The 17,366-nt window shown below is 41.0% G+C and overlaps 1 long non-coding RNA gene across 3 annotated transcripts in view; it reads right to left on the reverse strand.

Annotated features, from left to right (window-relative positions):
* Nucleotides 1-17,366, reverse strand: part of LOC105473534 (uncharacterized) — a 142,187-nt gene that overhangs the window by 45,190 nt on the left and 79,631 nt on the right. The gene's annotated exons all lie outside the window — the stretch shown is intronic.

Consider the following 17,366-nt stretch of genomic DNA (forward strand, 5'->3'; position numbering starts at 1 on the left):
AGGCAGAGTCCCCAGTGCAGTGCTGGCCTGATGAACGCTCAGCAACATGACGGCCATTGTGAGGTTGAAGCACCACTTTAGTAAGGCAGATCAGATAGGACCTTTGACAATAACACCTACCACAACCCATTTTATGGTGCTTTTATTTCAGAGTGTTCCCATCTCAACCATCTTATTTATTTCAGCACACAATACCATGCATTAGGAATGCCTTGAGAACGTTTAACATCATCAAAAATAGATACATGGTTTGAGATAGAATAGAGCATGATCCAAATTCTTCATGAATGTAGGAATCCATTTTGGATTCCCTTGTTTTTGGAGGTTCTTCAGAGCCAGCAAGGCGGCTCATCAGCCAAACGGTCAAGTGCACTTAATTTATTTTTGTTTTTGTTTTTGTTTTTTTGAGACAGTCTCACTCTGTCGCCCAGGCTGGAGTACCGTGCACAGTCTCGGCTCACTGCAATCTCCACCTCCCGGATTCAAGCGATTCTCCTGCCTCAGTCTCCTGAGTAGCTGAGATTACAGGTGCGTACCACCACGCCCAGCTAATTTTTGTATTTTTCATAGAGACGGGGTTTCACCAGGTTGGTCGGGCTGGTCTCAAACTCCTGACCTTGTGATCCACCTGCCTCGGCCTCCCAAAGTGCTAGGATTACAGCTGTGAGCTACCGAGCCCAGCCACCCTTAATTTGTCATCCTGAAACAGAAGAAAAATCTCCAGGAGGTCTTACTTCCTAGTCCTGGCTCTGCCCATCACTGGGCAGACTGATTTTCCACATCTGGAAGCAAAGGGAGAAAAACCATCCCTCAAAACTCACTAGGATCAGTTCTAAAAAGGAAGACTATCTTACTCATCTTTGTATGTTCAGAGGCTAGTTTGGGGCCTAACCAGGCATTTGTCTGGGAGATGGTATGGCAAGAGCGCAGGTCTTGGAATCAGGTAGCTCAGGTAGCCTTGAGCTCACACCAGGGAGTAGACCACTGCCAGCAACGAGGCTGTGAGCAAATGACCTAACCACTGGGCGCCTCACTCTTCTCATCTGTAAACTGGGCCACCAAATTTGCAAGGCCAGTGAGGATTGGTGCTCAGGGGTGCAACAAACCCAATACAGAGAAGCCATGCTGCTGATTTTCAAGCCTATGGCTTAGAGCAGATTTTCCCCTAATAGATTTTTCTGAGCACCACCTCAGATTCGCGTCTGGTGTTTTCAGCTTAACATGCAGATTCAGAGCTCCGTGCAAACCTACTGAATCAAAGTAGAGGTTACCTTTCCCATTCTGTACTTTTAGCAAGTTTTCCAGGAAATTTGGGTGTGCACTCAAGTTTAAGTGTAAGGCGTGATTTAGGTTCTATTGGATGGATAAACCGCTCCTCCCAGTAAATGATTACACATGGTTTTTACTCTCAGGCATCAGGAAATCGGGGTGAGAAGCTCCTGCTTAGAGATGATAGCAGCCCTGTCGGGGGCTTCAAACACAGTTAACACTGTCAGGAAAAGAAAGACTTGTGAAGCTTCCACGGAGACCTCGCAGATTTCCTGAAACCAGGCAGGCAGCAGGAAGCACAGAGATGCCTTTGCCTCCCAGCACACCACAGATTGGCAGTGAGCTTCACTTGAACAAGGACGTGCACCTTGGTAATGTTCTCCTCATTTCCACAAACCTCAGGCAGCCAAAGTTCCTGTGCAAAGCGGAGACTCCTCTCCTCCCTTGATCTTAATGGGGCCAACTTCTTCAGGCAAAGCCAATGATGCAAAAAAAAAGCCAAGCACAGAAACATTTAAAGGCATAAAGCAAACAACATTTTTAGCAGAGGTTTCCTAAAATGACAAGATCGTTTGCAACATTTTTTAATGACAGCGATGATGATGACAAATAATCCACCGTCAGTAGGAAGCTGAGCTTTTCTGTTTCCATTTTGAATAACGTCCACTTTAGAAGGTTAGATTGCTCTGCAGTGAGGTTAAAACCATTGTTACTTCTCCTCCGTCTTGGAATAGATAAAAGACTATTTCTGAAGCCTCCAAGAAGGTTGTTAGAGCAAGAAATAAACGTTGTGTGGATTTTCCAACGCTGTTGAGCAAAGGTGAACTACTCTAGAAGCAAGTGGAAGGCCAGGACGTAAATCTCTCTAGCTGCACATGTATCTAAACGTTAGTATCTACGGAAGGTCAACTGATTTCCTGCGAGTTCAGAATAAATGGGTCACATTCTCAGTGGCTCCTAAATCTGGTCCTACAAGACCTTAAAGTTTTTCCATTTATTTGAAAAAGTGGGAGACAGTGGTGTTTGGTGATTGAAGAGGGTGGGGGATGTTTGCTGGTAGTACTGACAAGCAAGGTAAGCCCAGTCTTTTAAAGTGGCACATTTTCAATAGCTTTCAGTTGAAATGTTGGTGTGAAAGTTATTAAGAGAAGGATGATAAACCATTAGGGGAAGCAGTGTGAAGGGGAGGTCAGGGTATTCAATACGAGCTTGAATCATAGGGGTCAAATGAGGAGACACACAGAAAAACAGGCACAGCTGAGGCTTTGGAAAGGTGTTCTCACTCTGGCCAATGCCCAGCGCTAGCCTCAGGGTCCACCCCACCTTCAGAAGCTGAGGGTGACACCTCCTTACAAGGGCGTGGTACTCTTGATGCTCAAGCCACCTTCGACTTTTACCTGGGGTTGCAAATAAGGGTCAATAGCGAGGAGAGGTCAAAGATACTCAAAATAATTAAGCTTCTTGCCACTAAAAATTTAAGCCAATGGAAACGTATTTGAGATGGCTATAACAGGAAGAGAATCCTGTCCTGGGTAGGAAATTCAAAGGTGTTTGCCCCGGGAAGATTTCATCTGTACCCTTCATATTTAGAACACCATCTACACTGCTGAGTGTCCAAAAGCCGTTCTTTCTTGCATTCTGAACTCTGTATTGTGGTCTCAATCCTTTCCCATGCAATATAGAGAAAATTCCTGAATTTACCATCCAGAGAAGCATGGCAATCCCGATGCCAATGCTAGTGGGGTTAGCTTAGGAAGAGGCACATGAACCAGCCCTGACTAACAAGCTTATCTTGTTAAGATAAGAGAGCGAGTCTTTTGGGATCTTCTGGGAGTTATTTCCTCTGTTGGAAATACAGAGATACAGGGAAAAACTCTCTTTCTCTCCTAGAGATTGTCTTGTCTGGATGCCATACTTGGAACTGCTGAAGCCATTCCGAGACCATGAGAGGAGCCATTACTCCAAAATGGAAAATGGGAGAGATGTAAAAACCTGCCCAGCTGCCCAATCAACTAACCTTAGAGCTGTCCTATTTCAGGTTTTCTTGTTAAGTGACATAATACATTTTCCCCATTGCTTATAACAAATTGAATTTGGAGGTTTTGTTACTTGCAGCTTAAAGTATCCTCACTGATGTAAACATGAACATTCTCAGGTTGCTGGTCAGACTTCATTTTGCCTTTGTCTCTTTAAACACATAATTGCATCATTAGGAGAACACACGTACAACACCCAAGATCAAATGGAGACTACATAGAAAGAACAGGCTGACAGACCCATTGGAAAGTACAGCTTTCTCCTTGCCCAATCTTACCAGATTGAATAAAAATAAGAATAGCTAGCCGGGCACGGTGACTCAGGCCTGTAATCCCAGCACTTTGGGAGGCCGAGGTGGGCAGATCACGAGGTCAAGAGATCAAGACCATCCTGGCCAACATGGTAAAACCCTGTCTGTACTAAAAACACAAAAATTAGCTGGGCGTGGTGGCACATGCCTGTAGTCCCAGCTACTCAGGAGGCTGAGGCAGGAGAATCGCTTGAACTCGGGAGGTGGAGGTTGCAGTGCGCTAAGATCGCGCCACTATACTCCAGCCTAGCAACAGAGCAAGACTCCATCTCAAAAAAAAATAAGAATAGCTAACATGTATTTCTTTGTACATCCCAGGCACAGTGATGGGCATTTTACAACAGTTATCTCTTTTCATCCTAACTTTTTAGATATCTACTGATATTGTGGTTTTGATGACAATAAATTACCTGGGAAATGCTGATAATCATTCTTGTTAATCATAGAGGATTATTTAATCCTTTCACTTAAATACCTTATGCAAAGTATGTACACATTTGTTCTGATATTTGATTTTCCCAATTTTTTAGTACATGAAAATTAAAGCTGAGAGCACACAACTCGTAAACAGCAGAAATGGAAATCGAATCTTGACCTCCCCCAGTACTCTTCTCACTTTACCTTATGTCTCTCATACACTGTCATTAACAGTGTCAAATTATTTAAAAACTGGAATAAAAATTATACTCTTATTGTGGCCTAAAGCCTTGCTACTCAAAGTGAGGTCCGTGGGCCAATATCACCTGAAAGCTTGTGATAAATGTAAAATCTTAGGCCCCACCCCAGACCTGCTGAATAAGAAACTGCTTTTGAGTAAGATTCCCAGTAATTCAAATGTACATGACAGTGTGAGGAGTACTGGGCTAGAGGGTGCAGCCCTTGGAAGAAAGGAAGGCAGCAGTAATTACGGAATGTTAGTCTAAGAGAACTCAAGAAAGACCATGGAGGTGACAGCAAGTGTCTGTGCAGGGCCTGCATGGGCTGTCTGAGCAGTGTTTATATGAGTTTGGTAGTCAGTCTCCTGACAAAAGTTAATCTAGATGCTTTGTGTTCCAAATAACAGAAGAGTCCTCTTGGCTTAAACATTAGTTCTTACACGAATAGCTGAGAAAAACACTCCTGAATACAAACACAAGATAAATCAAGAGCAAACTGAATTCAGCACTTGGATCCAACCTGCAGTCTAGCAGTGAGCCAAGATCGCACCACCACCCTCCATCCTGGGTGACAGAGCAAGACTAAAAAAAGAAAAAGAAAGAAAAAATTAACAAAGATATTAGGACCTGAACTCAGCTCTGGATCAAATGGACCTGAGAGATATCTACAGAATTCTCCACCCAAAAGCAAGATAATAGACATTCTTCTCATCATCACGTGGCAGTTACTCTAAAATCTACCACATAATCAGAAGTTAAACACTCTTCACCAAACGCAACAGAACTCAATTCATAACCAACAGTCTCTTGAACCACAGCGTAATCAAACTAGAACTCAAGACTAAGAAGTTCGCTCAAAATCATACAATTACAAGAAAATTGTTCCTGAATTACATGAAAACAGGTTCAGAAATCAGTTCCAGAATGACTTTTGACTAAATAATGAAATTAGGGCAGGAATCAGGAAGTTCTTTGAAACTAATGTGAACAAATATACAATGTACCGGAATCTCTGGGATACTGCTAAGGCAGTATTAAGAGGTAACTTTTTGAGTTTTTTTTTTTTTTTTTTTTTTTTTTTTTTTGAGATGGAGTCTCACTCTGTCACCAGTCTGGAGTGCAGGGGTGCGATCTCGGTTCACTGCCACCCCTGCCTCCCAGGTTCAAGCAATTCTTCTGCCTCAGCCTCCCAAGTAGCTGGGACTACAGGTGCATGCCACCATGCCCAGCTAATTTTTTTATTTTTAGTAGAGATGGGGTTTCATCATGTTGGCCAGGGTGGTCTCAATCTCTTGACCTCATGATCTTCCTGCCTCAGCCTCCCAAAGTGCTGGCATTACAGGTGTGAACCAACACACCCAGCCTAAGAGGGACATTTATAGCACTAAATGGCCACATCAAAAAGTTAGAAAGGTCTCAAGTTAACAACTTAACATCACAACTATTAATAAAAGAACCAGAGAACCAAGAACAAACAAATCCCAAAGCTAGAAGAAGACAAGAAATAACCAAAATCAGAGCTAAACTGAAAGAGACAGAGACATGAAAATCTATTCAAAAGATCAACAAATGCAGGAGCTTGTTTTTTGAAAAACGTTAATAAAATAGACTGTTAGCTAGACTGATAAAGAAGAAAAGAGAGAAGATTCAAATAAACACAATGAGAAACGATAAGGGGGATATTACCACTGACTCTATGGAAATACAAACAAACATCATAGAATATTATAAACACCTCTATGTACGTAAACTAGAAAATCTGGAAGAAATTGATAAATTCCTGGACACATACACCCACTCAAGACTGAACCAGGAAGAAACTGAATCCTGACTAGACCAATAATGAATTCTGAAATTGAGACAGTAATAAACAGCCTACCAACCAAAAAAAGCCCAGGACCAGATAAATTCACAGCTGAATTCTACCAGATGTACAAAGAAGAGGTTGTATCACTCCTACTGAAACTATTTCCAAAAACTGAAAAGTAGACACTCCTCCCTAACTCATTCTATGAGGCCAGCATCATCCTGATACCAAAACCTGGCAGAGATACAATAAAAAAAGAAAACTTCAGGCCAGTACCCCTTATAAATATCAATGCAAAAATCCTCAACAAAATACTGGCAAATCAAATCCAGCAACACATCAAAACGCTTATTTATCATGATCGAGTAGGCTTCATCCTGGGATGCAAGGTTGGTTCAACCCATGCAAATCAACAAGTGTGATTCATCACATAAACAGAACTAAAGACAAAAAACACATGATTATCTCCAAATATACAAAAGTGACTTTCTACAAAATTCAGCATACTTCATGTTAAAAACTGTCAATAAAGTAGATATTGAAGGAACATACCTCAAAATAATAAGAACCACAACCAACATCATACTAAATGGGTGAAAGCTGGACGCATTCCCTTCTTGAAAACCAGCACAAGACAAGGATGCCCTCTCTCACCACTCCTATTCAACATAGGATTGGAAGTTCTGGCCAGGGCAATCAGGCAAGAGAAGGAAATAAAGGGCATTCAAATAGGAAGACAAGAAGTCAAACTATCCCTGTTTGCAGATAACATGATCCTACATCTAGAAAACCCCATCGTCTCAGACCAAAAGCTTCTTAAGCTGATACGCAACTTCAGCAAAGTCTCAGGATACAAAATCAATGTACAAAACTCACCAGCATTCCTATACACCAACAACAGTCAAGCCAAGAGTCAAGCTTGAATGAATCCTCATTGAAAAGGACCACAAGAAGAATAAAATACCCAGGAATACATCTAACTAGGGAGGTGAAAGATTTCTACAAGAAGAACTACAAACCACTGATCAAAGAAATCAGAGATGACACAAACAAATGGAAAAACATTCCATGCTCATGGAGAGGAAGAATCAATATCATTAAAACTGCCATACTTGCTCAAAGCAAGGTATAGATTCAATGCTATTCCTATTAAACTATAATTAACATTCTTCACAGAACTAGAAAAAAAACTATTTTAAAATTCCTATGGAATCAAAAAAAGCCTGAATAGCTAAGGCAATCCTAAGCAAAAAGAACAAAGTGTGATGGAAGCATCACACTACCCAACTTCAAACTATACTACAGGGCTATAGTAACCAAAACAGCATGATACTGGTATAAGAGCAGACACATAGACCAATGAAACAGAATAGAGAACCCTAACCCTAATAATATTTTAGAAAGAGCAAAAAATAGAGTAGATAGTGTTAAATATTAAATTAATGACATAGAGAAGGGTTTTAGGTATTCTCAGTGAATAAGAAAGACAAAGAAATTAAAGCAATTGCAGAGTGGATGATTCATGTAGAAGGCCAAGAAGATCCAACCAAAAGCTAACTGGGACTCCTGTCATTAAGAACCAAAAAATGGGAAAAAATATTTAGAGATACAACATCAAAAAATTTCTGTGAAGTGGAAAAAACAGAATCTGCAAATTAAATTCATACAACATATATGGAAAATAATAAGTGACAGAAAATTATTGGCATCAACACAGCCTCATTAAATGATTTAACTTCAAGGATAAAGACAGAATTTTTAACCCTCCTGACAAAAAAATTATAGTTCAGTGCAGGAGAAAAAGTCAGGCTAGCTTCAGATTTCACCACAAAAAAAAATTCAATTCAATGTGAGTTATTGACTATGGAGCGATACTTTAAAAGTTATGAGGGAAATAAAGTATAAAACAAGAATATATCTAGCCACGTTCATTTTCAAGTATAAGAGCAAGTAAAAAACTCAATAATATGCCAGTCTTAAGCCACTGTGGGAGAAGAAAATAAACTATTCCTATTTCTCTCTCTTTACGGTTTCTAAAAACTCTTTGCCTAAAATACAAAAAAAAAAAAAAAAAATTGAGATCTAATGTTTGGTGCTGTGAAAATTTCTTCAGATTTACTTCTTCTTGTCTTTCTTCATTTAAATGAAAGTTGAAACCTTTTATTAAAATATAAAAACGTTAGGAGAATTTCATGCCCCCTAAGAGTTGGCAGGATTGCTACTTGGACAGGTCCTTTGAGTCAGCGAATGCAAAGCAAATACATCACATGTCACACAAACACGCACGCACACACACACACACGCACACACATTGTGGTTGTATAAGACCCAAGTGCTTACAAATTCACTAGACTGCATGTTTCCATCTCTAATCAGATGTCTGTTTGGTAAGATAAAGCGTATCTTTTAGCAGATCTATATCTTGCCATGAATTTCCTCACATTGTGGCTTGCAACCAGGATTGCATATTAGAATCACCTATAGAGATTTCTTTCTTTTTTCTTTTCTTTTTTTTTTCTTTTTTTATACAGAGTCTCACTCTGTCATCATGCTGGAGTGCAGTGATGCGATCTCGGCTCACTGCAACCTTTGCCTCCTGGGTTCAAGCGATTCTCCTGCCTCAGCCCCTCGAATAACTGGGAATACGGGCACACACCACCACGCCCAACTAATTTTTTGTATTTTTAGTAGAGACGGGGTTTCACCATGTTGGCCAGGATGGTCTCAATCTCTTAACCTCGTGATCTGCCCGCCTTGGCCTCCCGAAGTGCTGGGATTACAGGCATGAGCCACCACGCCAGGCCAGAGATTTCATTTCTTAAAATACAGAGGCTTTGGTATGTGTTCTTTCTAGAAGCTTTTATCTCCAGTGCCCACACTCACTGATTTAAAGAAAACTTTCTTGCATAGGAATTTAGACTCCCCTGTAACTCCCTGTGATTGCGAGCTATTGCAGAGTCCTATGTGTTCTTGTTTACTTAGCAGTTCAAAGACATCCAGGAGAAGGCAGCACAGCAATATACAGCTCTGATCTGTTTTTCTCCTTTAAAGAAACAGAAATGGCTATTTTGCATCCTGATTGAATAGCCCAGACCTTGGCAAATATACTTATATTATTCCATGGCATTCTTTGTGAGAGTGATGTCTTGCGGAGAATGAAAAGGTAAGGCCACCCCTCTGTAGGCAGAAGTGGAGTCTCTTCCAAAGGAAATGAGCTGTCAGTCATTTAAAAGAGATCAATTCTGGAATAGAAAAATAAAACTTGGTGGATGAGCCTTAAACTGGCTTAGAGGGGAGCTTCCTTCTCCCTTTGGGAGACTTCCAGCAACTGAGCCTGAATTTGAAGGCAGAGAATTGCACGGAGCTTCCTAGTGAGGAAGGAAGGAGTAGAGTATGGTGGTTAAAAGACCCTGGAGTCCGCCGGGTGCAGTGTCTCACACCTGTAATCCCAGCACTTTGCGAGGCCAAGGCGGGCAGATCAGGAGGTCAGGAAATCGAGACCATCCTGGCTAACAGGGTGAAACCCTGTCTCTACTAAAAATACAAAAAATTAGCCGGGAGAGGTGGTGGGCGCCTGTAGTCCCAGCTACTTGGGAGGCTGAGGCAGGAGAATGGTGTGAACCCGGGAGGCGGAGCTTGAAGGCTTGAAGTGAGCTGAGATTGCCCCACTGCACTCCAGCCTGGGCCACAGAACAAGACTCCGTCTCAATAAGAAAAAAAGAAAAAGAAAAAAGAAAAAAAAGACCCTGGAGTCTGGCAGCCTGGCGTCGGATGCCACTCCGTACTTGCTAGTGTGTGCCCTTGGCCAGGTCACTGAAGCTGTCAGTGCCTTAGTGTCTTCATCTGTAAAATGAGGATCATAATAGCACAAAGAGTTTTGTGAGGATTAACGGAATAATACACACAAAATGCTTAGAATACTGTTTGGCACATAATAAGCACACAATAAATGTCAGCTGTTGCTTTTATTACATGGAGCAAGAAGGAAGCCTGATAAAGAATCTCAGAATTGGGCTGGACAGATGGAGAGAGATATGATAAGTCATAATCGGCCTTTCGGTAAAGGCTCTATCAGAGTTATGGTTCTGTCTTTGTATCATTAGGAAGGAAGACTTACCACCCATCTCACCCCCCGGTCCATGGCCCCAAAGCCAGGTGGAGGCAGCGTGGTCACTAGCAGCTGGTCACTATGGCTCACACTGGTGAGCTACAGCAGATCTGTTAATATCCATGTGGCCGCATGATGCGGTACCCAGTATCTTGTTCAGAAACACATTAGGCACAATTTCAGGAGGCCTAATTTCCCATAATTAAGCCAGCAGGGGTATTCACCATCAACATTTAGACATTAAAAGGAAATAAGTTCTACCTCGGCCAAAAAGTGATGAGGCCTCACCATTTGGATTATTCTAGTACAAGTATCCCAACACAACAGGTGCTCCAGACAGGGTACCAGTGAGGAACAGCAGGTACATAACACCCGGGCCACCCTGCTCTGCCGTGCTGTGGCTTGGGATGGCCTGGGATCAGCCCTCCCGCCCTGCATCACAGCTGTGGAGGTGTGAAAGCAGAGAGACCAGATGCCAGAAGCACTTATATGCCTTAGATGAGTCTCCGAGGACAATCACAGTCATAGGACAGATGACAATGTGAGCAGAAAGGGTGATTATTCATTGCCGAAACTTTGCAATACTCTCCAGCCAGTGCTAAGATGATAAAACAACAACAGAAAAGACCTCTTTTCTGCTGGGCAAGCCCCTAGTAACCTTTGCCACTGAACTAAAAGCTTTCAAAGGGCGAACAGAAGAGCCATAAATCTCAGGGGTGACGTTAAATATTTGTCACTGAAACACTTAAGACTTGTTTCAAACCCATTCCTTTCTGAAAGTTTATAACAAATAACTGGGTGACTTAACCTCTACAAGAGCATCTCCTTTTTCACTACAAATGGAAACAAATGGTCTATAAAGAGCGGGAACCTGCTGATGGGCAATTCTTAGCCACTGTGTGGTCTCCCAGCCCTGCCCAAATGGGTGAGTTGCCCCTTTTGTTTAGATTAAACTGGCTCTTGCATCCATGACATTAGGGCAGCAAAGGTTTTAACTGGACTTTCTTTTAAACTGCCCATTAATCTTTCCTCCCTTCACCCTGCTGAATGAATGAGTAAAGTAAATTATTTACATTCTGATGTTGCAAGAACTCTTCCTACATTAAGCCTTCAGTTGAGCCTAAACATCTTTTTAGCATTTTCCTCACACCCCCGCCCCTTATCATAACTGCGTAGCTTCTCAGAGAGATCACCTGTTAGACTAAAATATGACAGGGATACAAATCTCTCCCTAACCACCTGTGTGTGCCCTGGGCACACATACCAGAGAGAAAACGTTTTTAGCCAAGTTCCAATTTTACCAAGTTTCAAATACAAGTATCTTCGTTCCCAGCATTCTAGAATGAGTTTGCTCTTCAGTATTCCATAATATTCCTTCGGCATCTCTGGAGGAAAACTGAAGCACATCAGAAACTTCGCAAAAGCTGTTTGCTATGCTTCTTGTCAGAGTGAGAAGCAAAGGCTTTTGTTGGGAAGAGTAATGTCACCTGCATCAGCTCTCTCTGGGCTCAGAGGGACAAGCAGCCACCTACATGGAGGGTTTTCAAGCATGGGGCTGGGAGGTGACTCAGTAGGATGCACACCCACACTAAAGTTCTCATTCAACCCTGAAACCCCACTTCAGACAATTCACTTCTCTTGTATGACAGAGAAAAAGAAATAAGGTTTCTGTAAGCTATCAGAGCAGAAGGAGCCAGAAAAGGCCACTGAAAAGGAATCCATAAAGCAAGGTCAGGGAATGAGAAAAGAATTAGAAGCACAGACTGTAGCAGGCATCAGGAAACCTTGGCTGCCTGCAATCTAAATAACTATTTCCTATTAAGTTCGAATTAATAAAGTAACTTTTAATTAGAGGAAGATAAACCAAGCAATATCTATTAGGACAAAGATACATTTACGAAGCATCTGTTCTTCCCTCTCTTTTTTTTTTTTTTTTTTTTTTTTTTTTTTTTTTTTGAGACGGAGTCTCGCTCTGTCGCCCAGGCTGGAGTGCAGTGGCACGATCTCGGCTCGCTGCAAGCTCCGCTTCTCGGGTTCACACCATTCTCCTGCCTCAGCCTCCTGAGTAGCTGGGACTACAGGCACCCGCCACCGTGCCCAGCTAATTTTTTGTATTTTTAATAGAGACGGGGTTTCACTGTGGTCTCGATCTCCTGACCTTGTGATCCGCCCGCCTCGGCCTCCCAAAGTGCTGGGATTACAGGCGTGAGCCACCGCGCCCGGCTCTTCCCTCTCTTAATATGCTGCCTCATTCATTTCCTTAGGCCTTAATTTCTTTTGGCCTTCTTTACAAGTTCTTAGCTTCCCCTAACAAGCATTTGTTATTTAAAGCCAGCCCCCATATAAGTCATATTTTGCTGGCTCTTGCCCAAAGTTTGCCACTAACTGAAGACATTTGTTCCCTGAAGATCACCTCCAACCGTTGATCATTTCAGCAGGCACCCAGGGAGAACAGTGTCACCTCTGGCTTTGTTTTGGTTAGTGGTTAACATTTTCTTCCTCTGATATTTTAACACCAATGATGTCCTGAGGCATGAAGGTCCCCTCTGAGCCTTGCCACTGGTTTCTGCTAGGAATTGCCATCCCTCACTATGTTCTCCAACGAATGCAGAAGGATAGGAAACGCTGTCTTCTGGGGTCCTTAGCACCAAAGCTCCCTGTAAAATTCTCCCTTCCTTTTGTTCCTTTTGTACCCCACTCTGTCTTATGAACAACAAAGAAATGCTGCCTGTGTTTCAATATGTTACGGTTATCGGCCAAAACAGTCTTCAGATTTTTGCTCAGACACATCTTCCTTGCTGGTTCGCAGATAGCAGCCAGGATCAGGACACAAATCTAAGTGCAAAGCACTGCCTGGAACTCAGACTCCTGTCTCCCTTCCACTGCACATGGGCTTGGCACTGGACCAAGTTTTTCTCCATGGCACTTTATGGCAATCAACTTCTGGTGGCCAGTCCTACTGGTAACCCAGACATGTAAATTCTGGCAATAGACACAGCTGAGATTCAAGCTTAGGAACCCAGCCTCTGCCTCGCACACACTAGTATTACTTCACTCGTACTAAAGTATTACTTAACTTATATTAAAAGCCATCAAGTCTCAGCTAGCTCTTCTGTAGCCCCACCCTTCTTTATTTCTGGAGAAATTCATAAATACTGGCTAGAGACCAGTGGCATCGGAAATGCCTGCATCGTTCGTTAAAAATACAGACATCGGGCCCTCGTCCAGAGCTTTCGAATCAGAAGCTCTTTGTTGAGACTCAAGCATCTTTTTCTTTTTAAGTTCATTCAGATGATTCTTTCAGACAGCTAGCTTTGCAAAGGGCTATTTCAGAGCGCCGGTCTAATTTCAGCCCTGTCTAAGCATTCCTTACCCTCACCAAATTTGACTTCTTCTAGAATGTTGTTCTCTCTCGGCCTTCCCAGACTTGCATAATTGAGGCATGTTATGGCCCCCTTCGCATCTGTTCTTTCTACTAGACTCTCTTGAGTCTGAGCTAAAGCCTTAGCTAGTGCTTCACCCACTTGTGGAGATGGAGGAAGGAGGGGCATGAGGGGATTCAGATACTAGGGTGCCACCCCAGATCAGATTCAGCATATCCAGAGCTGGGCCCAGGAATCTTTTTGTTGGTTTGCAAGGTGCCTCAAGTGTGGGAACCTTAGTAGGATTTAACATGGTGATGGGTTTTTTTTGGGGGGGGCCAAGGGGCGGGAGGGGGGCAAGGATGGGCCAATATATGTTAGAAACAATTATCTCACAATCTTTAGTTGTATAGCCAAAAGGTTTCCTCATGGTAAGAAATGCATTTTAAAAATTTACTCCCTTTGAAATGCATCAGAAAATAAAGTGGATTGATAGATGAATAACAGGATGGATATATGGACAATTCAGGAAATCTGGTAAGATGCTAGTAGTAGAATCTAAGTAGGCAGGTACATGGATATTTGTTTTTGTTGTTTGAGACAGTGTCTCACTCTGTTGCTCAGGCTGGAGTGTAGTGGTACCATCGTGGCTCACTGCAGCCTTGACCTCCTGGGATCAAGCCTAGGTCACTGCAGCCTCCCAAGTAGCTGGGACTACAGGCATGCACCACCACACCCAGCTATTTTATTTTATTTTATTTTATTGTAGAGACAGGGCATCACTATGTTGCCCAAACTGGTCTCAGACTCCTGGACTCAAGCGATCCTCCTGCCTCAGCCTCCCAAAGTGCTGAGATTACAGGTGTGAGCTACCACACCCAGCCTTGTTGTAGAATTCTTGCAACTTTATGTACATTGGAAACTTTATAATGAAAAGACACTAGGGTTAAATTTTGCCTCAAAATTATATTTTAACTCTATACCTCAACTTAATAATGATTAATAATGATTAAGTTGAGGTCATCTAATATAATTAGATGACTGATAGGTGATTGATTACTCCAATGCCCCCTAAATGTTATGTGTGCTGTATCTGAAGTAATTTATTACCTATGTCTGTAAATTAATTTTTTTAAATGGTGGTATAGATGGGGTCTCATTCTGTTATCAAGCTGAGTGCAGTGGCGTGATCGTAGCTTACTGTAGTCTTGAACACCTAGGGTCGACAATTCTCCTGCCTTAGCCTCCTGAATAGCTGGCACCATAGGCATGCACTACCGTGCCCAGCTGTTTTTTTTTTTGTTGTTGTTGTTTTTTTAGTGTTTTGTGAAGATAGGGTCTCACTTTATTTCCCAGGCTGGTCTCGAACTCTTGTCTTCAAGCGGTCCTCCTGTCTCGGCATCCCAAAGTGCTGGGCACAAGCATGAGCCACCTCTCTGGGCCAACGTATTTTGTTTAAGTGGGATTTTAAAAATAAATTGTAGATGCTTATTCTTGCTAAAATGTAAAATCTCTTCCTCTTTGCACCATCTTCCCCTTTTTATTTGTGTATACATTTTCTAGTCCTAAAGCTATATGAATAATATCAATCAAAAAATATATATGAATATTACTGTGAACAAAATGTACTATTATGTTATTATGAGGGTATAAAAAAAACTACAACTTCAGAGCAAAGTTGTTAACAGAAAGTGTAACTGCAGTCTGTGTAGTAACTTTGACAAGTTTATATTCAAAGTTGAACATTTGCTGCTGAGGAAATCGAGCTGGGAGAATTAATGACATATTTAAAGTCATATAACTAGTGGGAAACCCAAAACAAGAATATAAATCTTTGTTGCTAAAATAAATTCACTCTAAAATTGTACTCAGGAACACGAATATAAGTGACTTTAAATAGGGGTAAAAATTGGTGTACTTAAAATTATTTTTTCTATTAGTCAATAAATGGTATTGGGACGTTGATAAAGTTGCATTTCTAACTCAGTCTTTTCAACAAATTAAATCCTTCTTAAAGAGATTTAAAAATGAAACATAAGACAAGTCATAAACTAGGAGAAAGTATCTGCAAATAAAATCTAATGAAGGACGTATTCATAATATATTAAGAACATTCAAAACTCAAGAACAAGAAAACAGATCACCCAATATTTTGCAACGGGCAAAGGTTCTCACAGAAAATATACAGATGACAAGCATACTAAAAGACATTCAACATTATTAATCATTAGGGAAGTGCAAATTAAAGCCACAATGAGATAGCACTACTCATCTATTAAAATGACTCAAAAGGAATAAATAGGTAAGCAAATAACTTATAATGGCAAAGCTGGCAAAACTGCAGAGCAACTGGAACCCACGTAGCTATCTGGTAGGAATGCCAAACAGTACAGCCACTCTGATAAACAATTTGGCAGTTTCCTATAAAATTAAATCTAACCTTACCTAATGAGCAAACCATAACACTCCCAGATATTAATCCAAGTGAACTGGAAACATATGTTCCCACAAAAAGCTATATACACAATTGCGGACTGAAGATACACTCAAAAATGCAAAAAACTGGAAGCAGCCTAGACCTTGAGTATGTAAGTGGATAAACAAACAGTGGTACATCCACACAACAGAACATTCTCAACAATAAAAAATCTTAAATTGATTTTTACATCTGAGCAAGGTGGAGTAACAGAGACTGAATTTGCCCTTCCACATGAAACAAACAAACAAATGAAAACAATAGTTTGCAAAACACTGGACACCAAATAAGGAAGAACAATGATCTCTAAAAGACAAGGTAGAAATAAGGTAAGCCTTATGATCAACACAACTTTTTTCCTTGAGAGTTTCCAGGCAACGGCACAGAGAGAAGGAACTCAGATAGAATCCAGTGGACTCCCTGAGTTGAAGACACAGAGCTGAGAATTCAGGCAAACCAAGACAGCTAGAATTCCCAAGACTCAGTAGAGTAGAAAAGACAGCTACGAAGAGACAGAACTGCAGAGATCTGCAGAGGATTTTCATGTAGTATTCAGGTGTGCATTCATCAACAAATGTCTGCAAAGAAACCACCTGAGGCGGGGAAAAAAAACCATCTGAAAGAATTAGAAGGAACAGTGACTGGTACTCAAGTAGGACTATTTACATTTAACATGTTATTGACATTGTTGGGTTTTAATCTGTCACCTTACTATCTATTTTCTATGTGTCCCTATTTTCTTTTTCTGCAGAAAAACTCCTCCTTGCCTTGCTTTGGATTAGTTGAATGTATTTTTATGAATTCATTTTAACAACGTTGGTTGCTTATTGGTTTTCTCTGCTGTGTTGTTTTAGTGATTGCTTTAAAGTTTACGCTATATTAATACCATTTTAACTTACCACAATCTAGCTGTAAAAATGGGGTGCTGCATTGTACCACTTTGTGTATAGTATAAGAACTATATTCTAAAAATATACTTACATTTCTTCCTGCCAACTTTTGTGCTATTGTTTTCATACATGCTACTTTTATATATGTATTGGATCTATAGATAATTTAGAGGCAGAACTTGCATCTTAACAATATTGATTTCTCAACCAATTAATGAACATGTACATCTCTCATTCATTTAGGTTCTCTTTATATTTTCTTAGAAAAGTTTTCTAGTTGTCACTAGTCTTTCACATCTTTGTTGAACTAATCTCTAAGTATTTCATAGTTTTGATGCTACTATAAATTTACTTTTGGTTATAATTTCTGATTTCTGCTGTAACATAGAAATACATGCTACTTTTATATATGTATTGGATCTATAGATAATTTAGAGGCAGAACTTGCATC

This window comes from Macaca nemestrina, chromosome 17, assembly GCF_043159975.1.
Source record: "Macaca nemestrina isolate mMacNem1 chromosome 17, mMacNem.hap1, whole genome shotgun sequence".
Taxonomy (NCBI): Eukaryota; Metazoa; Chordata; class Mammalia; order Primates; family Cercopithecidae; genus Macaca; species Macaca nemestrina.